Here is an 18448-nt window from a genome sequence, read left to right as displayed (position 1 = left end):
AATGTGTCGGGGACAATGTGTTCGGAGCCTCCCTGGGGCTCATACGGGGAGTCGAATGAGGCCGAGGAGGTAGAAGAACAAACCTCATACATATCATATTTCGCTATAACCCTCCGTGTGAATCTCGCTTGGGATTCCAGAAAAGAAAGAAAACACCTGACTTCACAGCGCGGGAGCACCGGGACGGAGAAGGAGGTAATGAATGGAAATCTCCCAGCATCCCCCGCTGGAGGAAAGAAATCAGCTGTTCAACAGGCAGCGGTACCCCGAGTCCTCGCACGGCGGCTCGTCTTCCGCGGGCCATATTGTGGCTGTTTTTCTCTGGGAAAATATCAACGAACGTGTGACGCCGCCGCCGCGGATAAGGGCCGACCGCACGAATGTCGATGAGGACCGTCGAACATCAAAGGCACCATTTGTTTTTAACGCAAGAGTTTTCCGATGTTTTTCCGTACACTGTCCTGCCTTCCTTTCCCCCATTTTTGTGAGCGAGGCGTAGGCGCCGACGAGCCCGCCGCTTTATTCTCCTCTCGGCATATTTTTTTTACAAAAAATACTTCGAGCCTCTATTTGAGAACGAGAGGAGGCTTTTCCAGTCTCTTCTGGAGTCACGCAGGGGAGCGGCGTCCATTTCCACGTAGATCTATCAAGCGGTTTTAAACCGACGTGCGGCGGTAAATTAATTGATTTAAGGTGTGGGGAATTTTGCTGCTTTGCCGGTCGGGCGGCGCCTCTGTGTTTCCTCATCGCTTAATTGCTTATTGATGGGATTCATATGGTAGTAAATTAACCTTCGAACACTCCATTAGCGTCCTGACAAGTCTGCCTCAACCCGGCTCATGACGAGCTGTCAGAGGTGTCGGTTTCCTGACCAATCACTCACGAGTACCCGACACGGAAGCCAGTGTCAAGCGGCGAAGTCGCTCCAGTTTGCAGAAAGCGCCAGACGATAAAAACGATCCAATTTATGTATTTTTTTCACGATATCCGTAGCTCGATTCCCGTGAAGCAGCATCGTACTCCGAAAGTGCGACGGCTATTATGGAATAGAGGTCCTCCGTTAAATATATCGCTCGCACCGTTGTGTTGTGATACTACGTGGTTAAAAATGATGATTCACTTTTGCAAACGTTTTGTTTTAACGTGTTAAATCGTGCACATTTATTTTAGACAAAGATGAGCTCATGGAAATTCAATTGTATTCGATAAAAGACTGACCGTCAGTGTAAATAACCCCATGGAAGATTTGTTGTTTTGGGTTGATTGCCTGCTTCGTATTTGCCTCATTCTTGTTTTTTTTACGTATGCCTTAATGATATTGTATCGTTTGAAGAATTGTTTGAGGAGGCTTTATGCTACTTTCTCTCTAATTGATCAAATGTGACTTTTATTTTGAAAAGGTAAAATAAATCGCGGCTACGGATCTTGTTTACGGACGGTTGTACATTTATACATAGTGTAATAGTTTAATGGACTCGTATGAGGCTAATGCTCTTACGTGGTGATAGTCTACAAGTTTAATGCATGTATTTTGACCCAAAAGAAGAGAATAAAGGAGTAATTTCACCAGCAGTTAGTTTCATGCCACTTTATATACGGGGATCCGTTCGTCAAGTTTACACGTTTTTCCACTTGACTGATAATAATTGATCATCCCCCTGACTCGAACTTCTTGGAAGCCTTAATAAGGAGATGCTTTGTTGAGTTAGAGTGAAATCACTTGTGGTCTAGTCAGTTCAGATAGAGAGAGGGGTGTATTGATCCGGCTTCCTGCCCAGTGTGGTGGATGGACACCTAATGGAAGACAATAAAGCTGGGTGAAATATTTGACGTGATTAAAAAACGAGACCCGCTGTGCACAGCGCGCTGTTCGCCAACACAACAACCCCTGTATGGGATTAAAGATAGTTGTCTGGGATGATGGAGCCTAAGCCTTTCATACCTCATTTAATTGCAGCTCTCTTCGCCCACTTGTTAAAGGTTGAGCACATTTGTTTTGGAGTGCTGCACTCCTTTGATTTTTAGATGCCTGTCGGGTGTGTTTAAGTGTGTGTGTGTGGGGGGAGTCTGCCTGAATAGCAATTTAATAGATTAATAATTACATTTCCCTCTTGCCAGGGTGACTGTGCAGTGTGTTAATGCGGATGTAGGTGGGATATAGAGCTCATACAAAAAAAATATTTTAAAAAACCCAACTTAAACAATCTGTAGGAGTCGTGGGGAAAAAGACGTACAAAATAAATTGATATATTTAACATTCTCATGACAAACGTAAAAAAATTAATATCTCTACATAATGAAAACTACACGGTGTACGGAGTTCAGGGTAAACGAGTATTCCCACTCGAGTTTTTTCCCTCGGAATTGATCGCAATCTCGCGCTCTGCGTGTAATATTGGTTTAATGCTTAAGTGAGAAGAAAGGCTTTCGTGTCACTTATGTCCAATTCTAGGGATTTCCATGTTTTCACTTTACTTTAAAGGATCTACCTCTTTAGGTTAAGTAGTTTGGCTAGTGGGTTCACGGAACTCTTTCCGTTGGCTTTGTAATGAAGCCGTATCAAGATAAAACCTCCTGGAACTTGTCGAGCAATGTTGTTAAAAACGAAAGAGAAACGGAAATCCCATCGCTTAGGGCTGACAATGGCTTCATTCCATTATATCATATAAATTCGGCTCCGGAAACTTAACAGCAGGACACTGCAAATGTATGAATACGAAATAAAATCAGGCCTGTATTCCCATGAGCCATTCCTTCTTCTTCAGTTGCGCACCGTTGCGTTAAAATATCATTTTATTTTATTTGCTCTCCGGTAGCACTTCAATGATGATCTCTTTCTCTCGTGTACTTCTTCATGCACGACACCGTCAAGCGCCGTCAACCTGCAGTTTTTCCACAAAAAAAATGAAAACAAGATTTATAATGCAAATGGGATTGCGCAGCACAGGCGCATGTTTAAAGCTCCCGTGAGACTGCTTCCCCATGCCTCATAATTAAGGGGATTTAGAGCTCTGGAGACAGCTGGACTCACAAGAAACACTCACAACATCGCCTTGTGGTAAGCACCCTGGCCTCCAGTCCAAGTCTCCAGGGGTTTATTAATAGTGGATGGGCGTGTGTGTGTGGGAACAAACGGCCTCAAGGTCATCCCGTGCTTACGTTTACTGACAGTAATTCAGTGATAAATATTTGATGATGTTCTACCTTATTTATTTTTTACCGTGAGCCCAGGAGTTGTAAAGTAATCAATATACGATTCACGTTAGTTGACTATTTCTTTTTTTTCTGATGACACATAACAATAACTAACCTTAAGACATTCTTCACTTCCTTATATCTTTTCCAACTGTTTTAGTAAAAGATTGCCAGACTATTATGCGGCGAAAAAGCGAGACGACCCTCTGAGAACCGGATTCCTCCAACTGTGCTACATGAGTCACACGTCTATTAATAACGCCAATGGGTGAACGCCCTAGCTAACCAATTTCTGCAATCTAAATACGGCGTTTAGCTGTTTAAAAACTTACGTTAGCAAAAGAAAATATGAATACATCATGCAAATATAACCCAATTACCAAAATAGGGTTTGAGTATTCAAACCATTGGCTCAAATGCCTTATCTTTAATACAGGGAGTCTTCAGTTGGGCGTATAAGTGTTAAACAACAACAAAAACAACATGAGACACAATAAGATGACATCAAACAACAACACAAACAACATGAGACACAATAAGATGACACCATCAACCTTGACAGAGGCAGAAAGGAGAAACCAAATCCACTCCCTCCGTTCTTACCTTTCACAATAAAACCACTGGACATATAATATTCGCATGAGAATGCATGTGTGAATGCCTGTATGCTTTATATACACTTTATATTATATTAATATATATATATAAATATATTGCAGTACGCCTATATACATATATACATGTATATATGTATATATATGTATAAAGGTGTGCTGCAATATATTTGTATATATATATATATATATAAATATATTGCAGCACACCTTTATATATATATATGTATAAAGGTGGCAAATACCTTGTGTTAAGGTGACTATCGTAAAACACTATAGCGTACCCTTCATAGACACAGAGGAACCTGTTCCCACCAGCTGAAGGCTGGAAAAGGTCCTGCTTTCCTTTTGCTTTTGTCTTTCTCGTACACAGCCCAAGTCATTGCTTTTCCTAAAAGATACTCCTTTAATCTTCCCTTACAAACACACCCATTGTTTCTGGAAGGATGTTGGAAACTTCAGAGTAAAAGCTCTGCATATTACTCAGCTTCTCATCGTGCAAATTAGTCCAAAACACAGAAGGTCAGAGGTCAAACGTGAAGAGTGGAAACAGACGTGCCACATTACTGCATATTAAGCAACTGGAAAATTAAAAATGTCAACTTAATTGACTTTCACCTCATTGGCGTCACAGCGGAGTCTGAAATGGAAGTTAATTGGATCCTTCCCGAGGACAGTTTTATGATCTCAACTTTGCTCGTGGGCTCGAGGATGTGATTCTGGCAACCGTAAAAAAAAAAAAAAATCATGCTGCCAGCTCTTGGCAATGCACACAAGGTAATATCCCTACTGCTGCTTGATTCCTACTCCAAAGCTAAGTTCCTCCCTGAAGGAGAGCTGTGTTAATTCATTTTTGTGTAGATGAAAGACAAATAAACTTCCATGAAAAAACGGGACCGCCGTGACGAATCAACTGGCGACTGCCAAAGTGTTGTCGAGTCATTCTGAAGTTGCGTTAGCAACGTTTGCAAAGTGTCTTCTTCATGTACCCGTGTCACGTTGTTTACGCTTCACCCCAAACATTCGTAGGTGGTTCAACATAACTATCATAACTACCTGTGCAAGTTAAACAACTTCCCGTGAGACGGAAAACAGGACTTCTTTCGTGTGAAGGGGAAAAAATGAAAGAGTTCAGCGGAGTGGAACATAAACTGCCAGAGTGCTTTTTAATCCCTTGTTCTGAGAAGGCACACAGTTGGATGGGGTTTACGGTGGTGGCAGTGGGGGAGATGGAAGGCGTGCATAAAGAACAATCAAAGTTAAGTCCTCTCAAGAGGAGGGAAAAAAAGACTTGTTGAAATGAGCGCTGGCGCCCAAGTCTGATTCCTTTTATTCCCCGAGATAAAAGACACCGATAATGCGTAGAATCACTTTTTCTTTTGTGCTTTTTAGCATTTGCGTGTACATCCCACCCTGTTTATGTGCATGGGTTATTACAGCGCTGTCAGCTCAGATCACATCCTCCCACCAGCAGAGAGCGAGAAAGAGAGAGAGGGAGACTCTGTAGGCTGTCAGGAAGAGGAAGGGGATGAAACTGCAGAGACACAAATCTGGTGTCACGTTGAACAAGTTCCCCACTTCTGAAGCCCATTAATCACACCGATGCTGCTGGCAGATACGCACGAGCGCCACTCGACCGGCCGTGCGTTCACGAGATTGAGACGTTGCGTTCCGAGTGTTCTCGTCCGTGGGAACATACGGACTCGCCGGTGCGTTGCCGAGCGGAGGCGGCCGTCTAGCGAGTGGCCGTCTCTCAGAATACCGTGGGCTACGCCTCCTCAGACGCGTGCCACCCACACTAACTGTTACGCAACGCCGCTCAGAGCTCCGGGCGTGTTTTTTCGCTTTCCGTTGTAGAATAAAAGAACAATTACACGCGTGAAAAAAATAATCTTTCACAATGTAAGATTGCTTTTCGGGGAGCTTCGGCACAACCGCGGCTTCCTGCGTCGCTCGATGGTAGGCGCCATATGTCACGGCTGCGTACGGCTTTTCCCCGGGCTACCGCTCGGCGAGGGGGAAACGAGGCTTGGACTTACAGCTTTGTGTGGCAGATGGGACTCACCCGGTACCCGGCATCAATTATCCTGTGAATGGCGCCCTTGTCCCTGAGTCCATTTTTATTTTGCTTCAGGGCAAAGGGGTCTATGGTTGGCAATCTGTTCCAATTTGGCCTCTTTACCTCAATCCCACCCCTCCCTCCGGCCGCTTGGTAATTCACAAGGCGTTGACACGGATGCACCTTTAAGGTCCCCAGAGCCCCGTTGATCAATACGGCTCTCAGGCACTTTTTTTTTGTCACCCTCTCATTTTTTTACGAGACCAGATTTACAGCGCAAGGGGGGGTAAAATGAGGCTGTAAAGTTATGAGGCCAATGAGAGTCACTTGAGATCGTGCGGTATCTATCATTCATTTCTCCCCCCTCCCCCCCCGGATGAACAATCCCCCAAAGAAGACTTTGAGAAAATCTACATCAGATGCTCTCCACAAATGTCGATACAGTATACGCAGCATTCAGGGGCGGCGAGGAGCGTTCATATTTCATGCTGACATGCAGGCGGTGGTGATGGGCCAGTTATGACCAAGACAGATGGGTGGCCATGCATCAAGGGTTCCTATTAAAAAGCAAACTTTCATTTATGTTTATTTATAAGCTAAGCAACCTGTAAGTTATCATCAGTCGTCACATAGGGAAATACATAACTACTTTCCATTTTGTGAGTGCCGTGGTGTGAGGTGCGATACCGATGACATATTATATGATTTTATAACATGGTAAAGAAATTCAGTTTTATTGCACAATTCAGATATCTGCCTTTTGTTTTGGTGCAAAATGCTTTGATCCAATGAGATGGCTGCATTTGAGCTCCTAACCCAGTTGTGGTAGTATTCTTGCTATTCAGAAAGCAAACTATGGAACACATCTCAGACTCATCCATAATTGATGGGATAATATCTTTAATAAAACCTCCATTGCTTGTCTTTTTCTCCCGCTCTCTCTCTCTCTTACTTTTTATTACACTTTAAAAGAAAAATGCAAAAAAACAAACAAAAAAAACATATGCAATTGATCACTTACACTTAAAAAAGGTAATACAAAAAAAAATCTGAAACATATGCAATTGATCATATGCAAGCATCTCAGCCCCATCAATAATTGATGATTTAATAACTTTAATAAAACCTTGATTGCCTGTCTTTTTTTCCCTCTCTCTCTGTCCTACTTCTTATTACACTTTTTTTTTAAATAAAGAAACATATGCAATTGATTATATGCAAGCATCTCAGCCCCATCAATAATTGATTGGATAATAGCTTTAATTAATAAAACCTCGATTGCCTGTCTTTTTGTTCCTCTCTATCTTACTTATTCTTACACTTAAAAAAAATGCTAATGTGAAAAAAAAAAGAAAGGTATGCAATTGATCACTTACACTTAAAAAAATAAGCTAATGTAAAAAAAAAAAAAGAAACATACGCCACAGATCATATGCAAATATTGTAACCTTCTTGTGTGGATGTATGACCCATCAAGCTCACAGGATCCATTACACGTAATCAAATAAATAAACCCTCCCGATCGCACAAAGAGCCATTGGTTTGGGCATTTTGTTGAAACGCTGCCAGCTATCCTTATCTTTGTGGGAAGGTTTCCGTGTGTGTGTGATGAATGGCTTTTTCAAGGTGAAAGTAGTCTCTGAACATTATTCGGATATCTAATGGCACACTTCAAGAAAATTACACCTATTCGGATCTTGTGAGTGGAGGAGAAACCACGGTGGGCATTCTCAATACTCTGTCGGGGGATTTTGAAGCACACATGTGCTTCTAGAAATGTATATATATTTTTTCTTGGAATAAAATGTCTAGTTTTTGTGTTCAGATCTTGTGAATATGATAGAAGTGTTTTGTTGACGCGTTCAAAAAAAGCAATTTGGCAGCCGCTGCTGCCTTAGTATATGTTCTCAATCTCTCAGTCAAAGTTTTTTATTTTTAATAAAAGTGTCATTGTGCTCATCTTACATTATCTTGAAGAAAATAATTCTTTGTTATTGTGACTCACTTCTACTTTTTTTAATTTATTTTTTTACAAATCTCAGTTTCATGAGCACTTGTTTTTAACTGTTTTTGGTTATAAATAATGCGAAAAAGAAGAATAAACCATTCACTGCGGCGCCTTGAGCCACAACGTGCCAATCACCCGCCACCTCGTGTCACATTATGATCGTGGTACTTGCACTTAAAGTGCACCGGCGCCATTTTTTTCTCCTCTCTCTTGACTAGTTGACAGTATTGTGAACAACAGCGATAATGAGGTCTCCTGAGATGACGTGTGACACATCATTTAGTCGCTCGTGGGGTTGTGATGGGCAATATTTGGCATTTCTTACACGACGAACATGCAATTTTCAAAAGCTTGAGGAGAAACATCCGACTGGATGTCGGACCGCGTGTCTCCGGATCCACAAACAACCTGACTGTCTTATTTGGGTTATCGGGTTGCTTTATCCCCCCTTTTATGACGAACACTTCTAATGTGTCTTGAATTTGGTGACGCGGGACAAATTATGCCGAATCATCACTTTTAGTAACGAGGGGTTTTCCGGACCACCGTGAAGTATTATCTGACCACAAGCGAAGACGCGTCCGCGGCCTGAAAGCCGGGTCAGTAATTACTTAACACCGAGCGCCTCTTTGATATAAATGTGATGTCAGAAGTGAAATGCAAAGCAGTCACCGGATCCAGCGTGTTCTTCAGAGTGTCGGCCCGTTCCATTAGGGACGTGTGCAGAATGTCTGGCGGGTCTAACTTCACACGTCGAAGGGACACAACGGTTTATCCGGTTATGAATAATAAGAGACCCTCGTGCTGCGTGTGATTGATGGTTTCTTTCTGGGGAGGAATCTGCACCCAAAAGAATGTTGTTTCATCAATGTTCATTAAAGAGTGCAGCGCATGAACGTCTTAAATTAAGGGAGCTTCACATATACACACACACACACACATATATACACAAAAAATAGACATATACACACAAATAAATAGATATAATACACACACATACATACAGGACTGTCTCAGAAAATTAGAATATTGTGATAAAGTTCTTTATTTTCTGTAATGCAATTAAAAAAACAAAAATGTCATGCATTCTGGATTCATTACAAATCAACTGAAATATTGCAAGCCTTTTATTCTTTTAATATTGCTGATTATGGCTTACAGCTTAAGAAAACTCAAATATCCTATTTCTAAATATTAGAATATCATGAAAAAGTATACTAGTAGGGTATTAAACAAATCACTTGAATCGTCTAATTAACTCGAAACACCTGGAAACACATTTTCAAATGTTTGATTTTGTTTTGCTGTTATAAATCTTTTTTTTAACTTGGTCTGAGGAAATATTCAAATTTTATGAGATAGGATTTTAGAGTTTTCTTAAGCTGTAAGCCATAATCAGCAATATTAAAAGAATAAAAGGCTTGCAATATTTCAGTTGATTTGTAATGAATCCAGAATGCATGACATTTGTTTTTTTAATTGCATTACAGAAAATAAAGAACTTTATCACAATATTCTAATTTTCTGAGACAGTCCTGTATATACACATATATGCATACACACACAGATACACATACATACACAGACCAACACACATACACATATACACACATACATAGATATATACACACACATACTCACATACATACACATACAAATTCATACATACACACATACATACTCACATACCTGCATACATACATACTCACACACACACATAGTACATACATACACACATACCTACTTACATACGTACTCACACACATACATACATACACACCTACCTATGCACACACACACACCTACATATACACACACCCATACATTTACACACATACCTACTTACACACACACATGCCTACTTACACACATACCTAAAAACATCTACACACACATACCTTTACACACATATCCACTTACACACACACATTCCATAGTGATTTTCAAACCAACACCATAGGATACTAGGAATCAACGGTAGACGGAGTTCCATGTACTGCGTTGTCACGTGACCTCCTCTGTGTTAGCGTTGCCTGCGTTCTGTCCTCGGTGCACCTGCGTTTCTCAACGTCGTTACCGCGGCGCGGCGGACAATATTGACGAGGCGGCCGCGAGTGCCGTGACTGAAAACGATAGAATCCACAAACCAGAGTTGATTTAATTTCTCAAAGGACTCTGACGCGCGGCCAGGCACAGTTGTGTTGATCTTCACTTTTGTGTTTGTTTGTCCGAGGCGATTACGTGAAGCGCCACGGCGATCCATATCAGGAGCTCCGGATAAATACGCCTGTTTACGGAGCGTTATACCCTGGAAAGCTTTTATGGAAATAGTTTTGTTTAATAAGCTGCATCAACAACTCTCTCTTCTTTCCACACATGACTCTCTGTGACAGCCAGTCACATGTCTGACTTGATCTCCAGCTCCAAATTGTCATTTTTAAGTTTAGCTTTCAAAGAAAATAAGGAGTAATTAGAAAAATTGACGAATGAAATGAAAGAGTGAGTGACTGAAAATGCATGAATGCATGAAGGAGTAAATGAGCGCGTGGCGAGCACGCGGCGTCTTCTACACGAGATACGAATGTAAATCCGCCATTAGCATGGAAATGACATTTGATTACTTCACGGTGACATATTACATCTCTGATTCCTCGAGTAAATATTCATGAGCGCATCGGTTTTCTTATTTTGGGCTGTCGGGGGAAAAAAATCAGATTTACGTTGGGGCTGAAAAACATTTTTCATTTTTAAAAATAAATTGAACTCTGGCGCTGCAGCGAACATGTTTTCAAAGCTGGAGATGACGACTGGCATCCCAGTGATCCCGACCTCCCTCTGCGCTACAAAGAAATCCCTGTTTTCAACTTCCCACTTCTGATTAATAATTTAACGTGTTGCACGGCCTCCGGAAGGAGGTATCTTTTTTTTGGCATCTCTCACGATGCCGATGAATTGTTCCCTGCCCATATTTCTATTTTTGGATGATTACAATCTAAAAAAGCAAACATTTACAAAAAAAATGTGTTTCAGATTAATTTCAGACCCTCGGATACAATCTGAGCCGGTTCTGCCGATTCTGAGGATCCGAGCCGCAGAACCGACGTCTGACCGGAGGACGCGCAAAGAGGGCGGGACTTCCTGTTCCTTCACGTGTAGCAGCCAAATGTCTGGAGAAGGAACGCACATAATGATTTGGTATAAAGTTTTGCGTTCAAATGGAGTGCAACTTCTATTTATTTTTTTTACGTGGAAAAAATGTAAAGATTACTTTTTTGAAAATAAAAATGTCAGAAAAAAAGAAAAAAAACTCCATCCCGTGGCACGCCAATGCAAGCCCCCCCCCCCCCCCCAAAAAAAATCCTATTCTCTACTCGAGCTATTTCACACTCAGCAGATTGGGGAATGTTCTAAATTAAATATGAAGCTTTTTGCACCGAGGCATGACGGAAGGGGGGGGGGGGGGGGGGTGTTTCAAAGATGCCTATAATTGCTAAACCGGTTAGGAACTCCATTGACATTCCCAGAGCGATGACAAGTCGTTGGATTGTCCGCCTTTGTGACACTGACTGATCAAACGGAGGAACGTGCGAGGCACTTATTACAAAATAAAAGCCTCGTTGAGAGTCGCCGCACGCCTTGTTTTTTTGCCGTCTAGCCACGATGCTACTTTGTAATATTCCATTTAGCTTTACGCTATGTAGTAAATCCAGAGTAAAATGAGGAAGAAAAAAAAATGGGCTGAACTATGAAGTCATGGTCTGGGGTTTTGGTTTATGTGCCGTGGCCCTTGGTACAGGCGGGTTAAGCAATCGTTCCATGCTGCTCTCCACCTGCCGCTTCAGATTCTCCCCGTAATGATGCAGTACCCTGTAATTCCAGGACGGGGGTTAGACCTCTGGGATGTTCCTCTCAATATGAGAAGACACACAGACCACGACTGACCTCGCTGTGTACGAGGGTCATGAACTTTGCAATGTCATGCCTTCGTATTAAGTGCACGTATACTTCAGACACTTCATTTGAAGTTAGGAGAACAGCTTCCTTTGAGGACCTCCCCAGTTTCCCATTCAGCGCGATATAATTAGAATAAGCAGATCGCTCTGGTTTATTTGTATTTATATGAATGTATTTCGTGTGAATGTGTGCATGCTTTTGCAAAAAACACGTGTGCATGCTTGTTTAAATAAATTTTTTTTGCAATAGTGTATTAGGTGCATTACCTCTGGAGATAGATAGATAGATAGATATATACTTTATTAATCCCCAAGGGGAAATTTGTCGTAACAGTAGCAGCACCAATAAACTAAACACACAAGAATAAAACATTTAATATAAAACAAAATAGAAAAAACAGGGATGAAAGATATAGATGTATACAAGTGAAAGATATAGATGTATACAAGAAGTATGGTTCAGTGGTTAGCATGTCCGTCTTTCAATCAGAGGATCGGTGGTTCAATCCCCGGCTAGCCAAGTCCATGTGTCCTTGAGCAAGACACTTAACCCCAAATTGCTCCCAGTAGCTCTGTATGAAAGTCGCTTTGTATAAAAGCGTCAGTGAAATGTAATGGACTATAATTTCGCCAAACTCTTCACACTGGCAATTTACAATCGGTAAAGTTAACCATGTGCCGAGAATGTCCGACCATACTTCTCGCCAGACTAAATGTACGTTTGGAACATTTGGATTATTCTCGATTCCTTTACTTTCAAGGCAAGTGAGGATAATAATTAGTTTTACATTGTGGTATCACAGCTCTTCTCATTCATAGAAGTCATAGAAACTTTTGCCAGTTGGGACAACCTCTGTGACATGAGATGAGATGTCAATAAATACGCATCTCTATCGATTGTCAAATTTCTATCCAATGTTGATTTAAAATGTAAGCTAACTCTCTGACTCACGTGTCCAAAGAGAGATTTCTTGACCGAAGCATTATTTTAACTGACATTACACGTCTGGTTGTGTTTGTGTTCATACCAGCTGGCAGACAACTGTCAGAACCAGTCCAGCGATAACCGTAAATCAGCTTGTGAGCGTGTTTATATTCATATACACTCGTTCCCAATAGGATGGAGGAAGTGAAAATAAGCTCTCGGGGCAAAGTCACAGGCGAGAGCCATCTGAGAGAGTCTTCATTATATAGAACAAGGAATCATTTATAGAGCACTGTTACTCTGTTCAGGGGCAATCTGACAAACATATTGACTTTGGCACTCATGAGATTGCAGATATCTCTGCACCTACTTTCCATTATGGTATAATTTGATTACGGAGCACGAGCTCTGGAGCAAACTTCCGTTCTGGCACCTCGTATAAAATGTTGAATATTGAGCATTTCACGAGGGTATTTTCTTCGCATGTTCGGGATTTGTTTTTTGTAATGCCTCGGTCCCACTCTCCTGGAAATGCAAAGTGTGATATACAATTTTATGTATCAGCGTTTTCTGAGATGAGATTACGAGAGAATCCTCGGAGATGCATTTTTCAAGCGATGTGTGCGTCGTCTCCGGGAGACGAGAGTCGCCGCCGCCTTGTTTGTTTGCTCGGTTTCAAAGACGGCTTCTTTCCACCGGACTGCGTCACCATTTTATAACGCTGTGACTCAAATATTCTTTTGGCTGATGGCCACTTCAACAATTTACTCTGTCACATATTGAATTATCCAAGATCAGATTAGAAATGGGGGGGGGGGGGGGGGCTACCTCAAGATCTTAAATCTCCACTAATACCTAAGCCCAAAACTGGCAGACGTTACATCAATCTTTAAGTCCACTGTGGCAAAAATACCTGTCAGAGTACCCCATCTCTCTCATTTGAAATAAAAACAGAACCGGAACACTCTGGGCCAGCAAGCTCCAAGCATCCCGACACGTTTACACTGCATAATTTAGTTCAGGATCAATCAAAGACCACTGAGGTCACCGAATCCCTCGCTTTGCATTTGTCGACGTTCAGAAAACAGAAACCACAGAGCTCACCTCTGTCTTTTTGCCCTGAAGTCGCATGCAGAGCAGAACCCTTCTGAACTCTTTTACAAAGCAGACTGGACAATGTCAGAAATTGGTCGCCGGTTTCCCTAAAATGTCTGTAAATCAATTACAGCGCGTCCAGAAAGCTGCTTCCGTGGGCTTTAACTGGAACAAAGAGAAAGAGCTCGCATCACTCTGGCTTTAAATCCTCTTCCAAAGTCTTTGCACTCGCTTCTTGTTGAAACTCCAATTAGTCTTAGCATAGATTTTTAGGACCCTGGCACTTTTGTGTAGTAATCCATGCATGGACGTGCCGCCCTGACTCAATCACCGATACGCTGTTAAGATGGAGCGATAACGCCCTCAGATTATGTGCTCCTGAAGGAGCATCCTCCAGCAAAAATAATCAACATCGAGTCCGTATCGTACCACAAGGTCCCTGCTGACGTGGCGGTCCTTTCTTTATTTTTGTGCGATCAATATCTTTATTTTAAAGAACACTTACTCTTTTCGGTGGTTGGATCACTATTTGGAAGCCGATTTTAGATCTTTACACTCCCCACACGAGCAACACCTGTCCACGGCGGTCCATGCCAGTGCCAGATGTCGTGCCACCAGGGCTTGAAGTGAACATTCGCCAACCCGCCAGATACGGGACGAAGTTGAGTAAATTCCATCGGCCATTTTTGTCAAGTGACCTTTTCACCCTCCTGTCGCCTTCGGGTCAATTTGACCCGATTCAATGTTTCACCCTCCTGTCGCCTTCGGGTCAATATAACCCGATTCAATGTTTAACCCTCCTGTTATCTTTATATTGTCTAACATATTTTACCCTTGAGGTCAATATGACCCCAGCTATTAAAATCTCCAGAAAATTATTAGAATTAATATTGTTTTCCAAGTTTAAGTGTGAGGTACTTTATGTTTGTTTGTTGACTCCCGAAAGAACACCGACATTAAACATTGAATCGGGTCAAAATGACCCGAAGGCAACACAAGGGTTAAAAAAAAAATTCTCTGATCCATATGAGCGCAACGTGATTTGACAATACCGAGGCTGTCTTTTCAAACAGAATATCTAATTCATCACAAAATATAATTTATTTTTAATTGACTATTGATTCACCCCCATTGCCTTCGTCCCTAGTGTGCTATGACAGTGCTCGTGTGGTCTAGTGAGCTTAAGACAGCAGCCAATTCATTTCTCCAGACCATCTTTTAGCCGGACCACAGACTAGAGGGTAAATATATGTGGAAAAAAAGGGGGCCACATTTCCATAACCGTCCTTTCTAGAAAAAGCTGCCCGCGGGGAAGCTGCTCATGTGATCCAGACAACTGGACGCATAATACTTCCCCATCTGGGGATCACTTAGCACCTCGAATCCCAAATAGAAATCCACTTGCACACTTCTGTGTGACACGTGATAGGATATCTATATTCGAGAGATTGCATAGTTCTGGTGTCAAGGTGAAAGTAGAATAATAAAACCGTGTGGCAAGAGCATGTTTCATTCATTCTGCCTTGGGATTTGGATTTAAAGGACTTACAAATATGTCGCACGTGAGAAAATGTTCCATGTATAAAATCCTCAGTGCTCCCGATAGTGCAATTACTGTTATTAAAATAATAAAAGGTAGAAGGCCTAAAGAGAAAGTGGAGTTAACTGGAGAATGCCAATTAGTGGGCAATAATTGAGTATTTATCATTCCTCAACCGCAATTAAATATTGTTTCACAATGTACCTATGTAGGTTACAGGAGGTATTACTACTTAGGTAGTAATGTATTTATATACACATTCCTCCCGAGATTAAACCTCTAAGATAAACTTGGTTGTATCCCTTAAATGACATCATTGCACATCTCTATAGCCCAGCAGGCCTTTCTCAGATGAGACCTTTTCACAATGAAGGCACGCTACCCTACTGCCACTTAATTTGATAGATGTGGCCACTACAGAATAGGGTCCCGATGATTTTTCCCATTTCAATTTTCCCTACAGCTTCCCCTCCTCTGATTCCTATTTAAAAAATGAGCACACTGAGAAGAAATCCATTCGATCCATGCCCACAGGCCGCTTTCAAGGACTCCTAAACCCGTATTTCTTCTATCCCCATAAATTTATCGGCTGTCTCGCAGTCTTTTGTGCGGCCGCAGAGACGAGTGTCAAATCTCAAAAAGCTAAGACCACAGTGAAAAAGGTACTCGGCACCGCTTCTGGAAATATATTATGCAACTTCCAACTCTCCAAGAGTGACACTGGAAAGATCGACTCAACTCAATGACTTTCACAAACTTCATCGGTGAGAAAGATAAGATGCTTTTACCCAACATGAGGATGGAAAACAATACACACAAATATGTTGGTTAATATATAAAAGTACAATTGTTCACTCCATGAAACCATAATACACACTGTACGTCATAATCAAATCAATGATGACTAATGCATTTTGTTGGCCTGAGCCTGTAAGAAGCGGATGTCGTTGCCATGACGTCACCCATTGGTTAGTGGATTTTGAAGCCCTTTGTTCAGGTCCGTCGCCATCTTGGTGTCTTATCTTTGGCGACCCCAAAAAAGAGTTAAAGTTCAAAGACAACAACGCAGACAACGTCGTGTTAGCTTCCTGTCAATCACAAGGTAGCCCCACCCTACAACATACTCTATTGCACTGTGTATGGGAGCATCATTTCCACATTAACCGTTCCAACTGCATCACTATGGGTCCCACTGCATGACTATGGGTCCTGTGTGTGTTTGTATTTCATGTATATGCGTGTTGGTAAAAATGTAACATCCCTCAAGGATCAATACAGTAGTTCTTCTTCTATGGTATCGTCTTTTGAGGATTTCCACAATGTTGAGAACTGAATAATCATGACTAAAGCCTCTGCGAGAAAAAAAGCATGTCATCATTATCTTTTCCTGTCAATACGTGGTCATGAAAAGTCTGAAATAAATACAAAAGCTCATCTGCTTTGTTTTATTTGGGTGGGTCTTGTCAGGGCTACGTCACAGGTAGCGAGGTGCAGGAGCTCATGCGCAGAGGAATCGAGGAGTCAGTGTCGATTAACAAAAAGGCGCTCTTTAATGAGGCAAATGTTACCACACAAAACCCAACAAGATCCAAAAGGGGCAGGCAGAGAATCATCGGTCAGGGCAGGCAGGCAGGCAGGCAGGCAGGCAGGCAGGCAGGCAGGCAGGCAGGCAGGCAGGCAGGCAGGCGAGCGAGCGGGCAGGCAGGCAGGCAGGCAGGCAGGCAGGGCAGGCAGGCAGGCAGGCAGGCAGGCAGGCAGGGCAGGCAGGCAGGCGGGCAGGCAGGCAGGCAGGCAGGCGGCAGGCAGGCAGGCGGGCAGGCAGGCAGCAGGCAGGCAGGCAGGCAGGCAGGCAGGCAGAGGAGGGCAGGCGAGAAGACAGGCAGGCAGGCGGGCAGGCAGGCAGGCAGGTCTGACATTATCAGAGATCTATGACGGCGAGCTACGCCTCATAAGAGCTTTAAGGGAGTCAACATAATTAGATCTGTTGATAGAGAGCACACAGGGGACACACTGTGGATGCAGAAAATGCATCACAAAATAAATGTTATGAAGGATAGCCAATGGGCCATAAGTGACAGGCAGGTGAGCGCGCACGAATTTCCCTGTAGTGACAAAAAGATCTCACCATCACATTGGGCCGAGCTAAAAATAAATCAAATCATATACTTACTCCGTGGGGCTGGGATGATATCACAAACCAGGGAGCCATTCTGGTTCTTTTCATCCTGTCTGGCTCTTTTGAGTTGACCTTTTATCAAGTTACAGATGCCCTTGGGTTAGTCTTCTGGCGCAATGAATTAAATGTGAGATAACCTCCTTAAGTGAATGAATTGATTCATTTACAGAGAAAAAGATGTAACGCTGTTTGATAAGTTTTGTCAAACTTGCTAAAAAAAAGAAACATGAAGGCAAGAAACTATTTTTAGCGGCACGGCTTCGTAGGAAAGGAGATTTATCGAGGTTATGTTGAGGTAAAAGCTCGTGATACAAAAGAGGTCCTCACATCCTTTGGTACAATCAGCCGTGTGTCTCTGGGGAGGCGAAGCTGTTCCTCCTCCTCCTCCTCAGTCAACCCACGCTCAGGAGGAGGGACCTTGGTGGGGAGCGGAGCGCAGCATGCGATGAAGACGTCCTCAGCGAGGAGGAGGGGGAGGCCGCGGCGCGACGTCTTCGTGGATGAAGGAAGCAACGGGGGGAAAAAAAGCTCCCAGAGAAAAAAACAACAAGAAAGGGCCGCGTGGCGAAAGACATCACAAGGTTATTCCAAAGCGGTGGTTCTAAAAGACGCTCGGAGCTATTTGAAGATGTACACCTGCTGATTTGCAGAAAGTTTCTTCTTGTCTAAAAGAGAAGAGTGTCCCCCGTGTCAATCCAACAACTTTGCGCTTATGCATACAACGACCTTGACCCGATGCTCATCTGATACACGTAATCCCGCTTTATGCATTGTGAATAATACTGCACGCCATCTCCTGCTCGATGGGTCTCCGCCGTCGCCGCCGTGGAGTGACGGGCATCGTGCATCTGGGGACGGGGTGCGGAGAGGCTGCATTTCACAG

The 18448-nt window shown here is 42.6% G+C and overlaps 1 protein-coding gene across 1 annotated transcript in view; it reads right to left on the bottom strand.

Moving 5' to 3' along the window:
* igsf21a (immunoglobin superfamily, member 21a) overlaps positions 1–18448 on the bottom strand; it is a 202355-nt gene that overhangs the window by 38931 nt on the left and 144976 nt on the right. The window lies entirely within an intron of this gene.

This window comes from Pseudoliparis swirei, chromosome 18 (assembly GCF_029220125.1).
Source record: "Pseudoliparis swirei isolate HS2019 ecotype Mariana Trench chromosome 18, NWPU_hadal_v1, whole genome shotgun sequence".
Lineage (NCBI taxonomy): Eukaryota > Metazoa > Chordata > Actinopteri > Perciformes > Liparidae > Pseudoliparis > Pseudoliparis swirei.
This window is presented reverse-complemented; position numbering and strand designations above follow the sequence as displayed.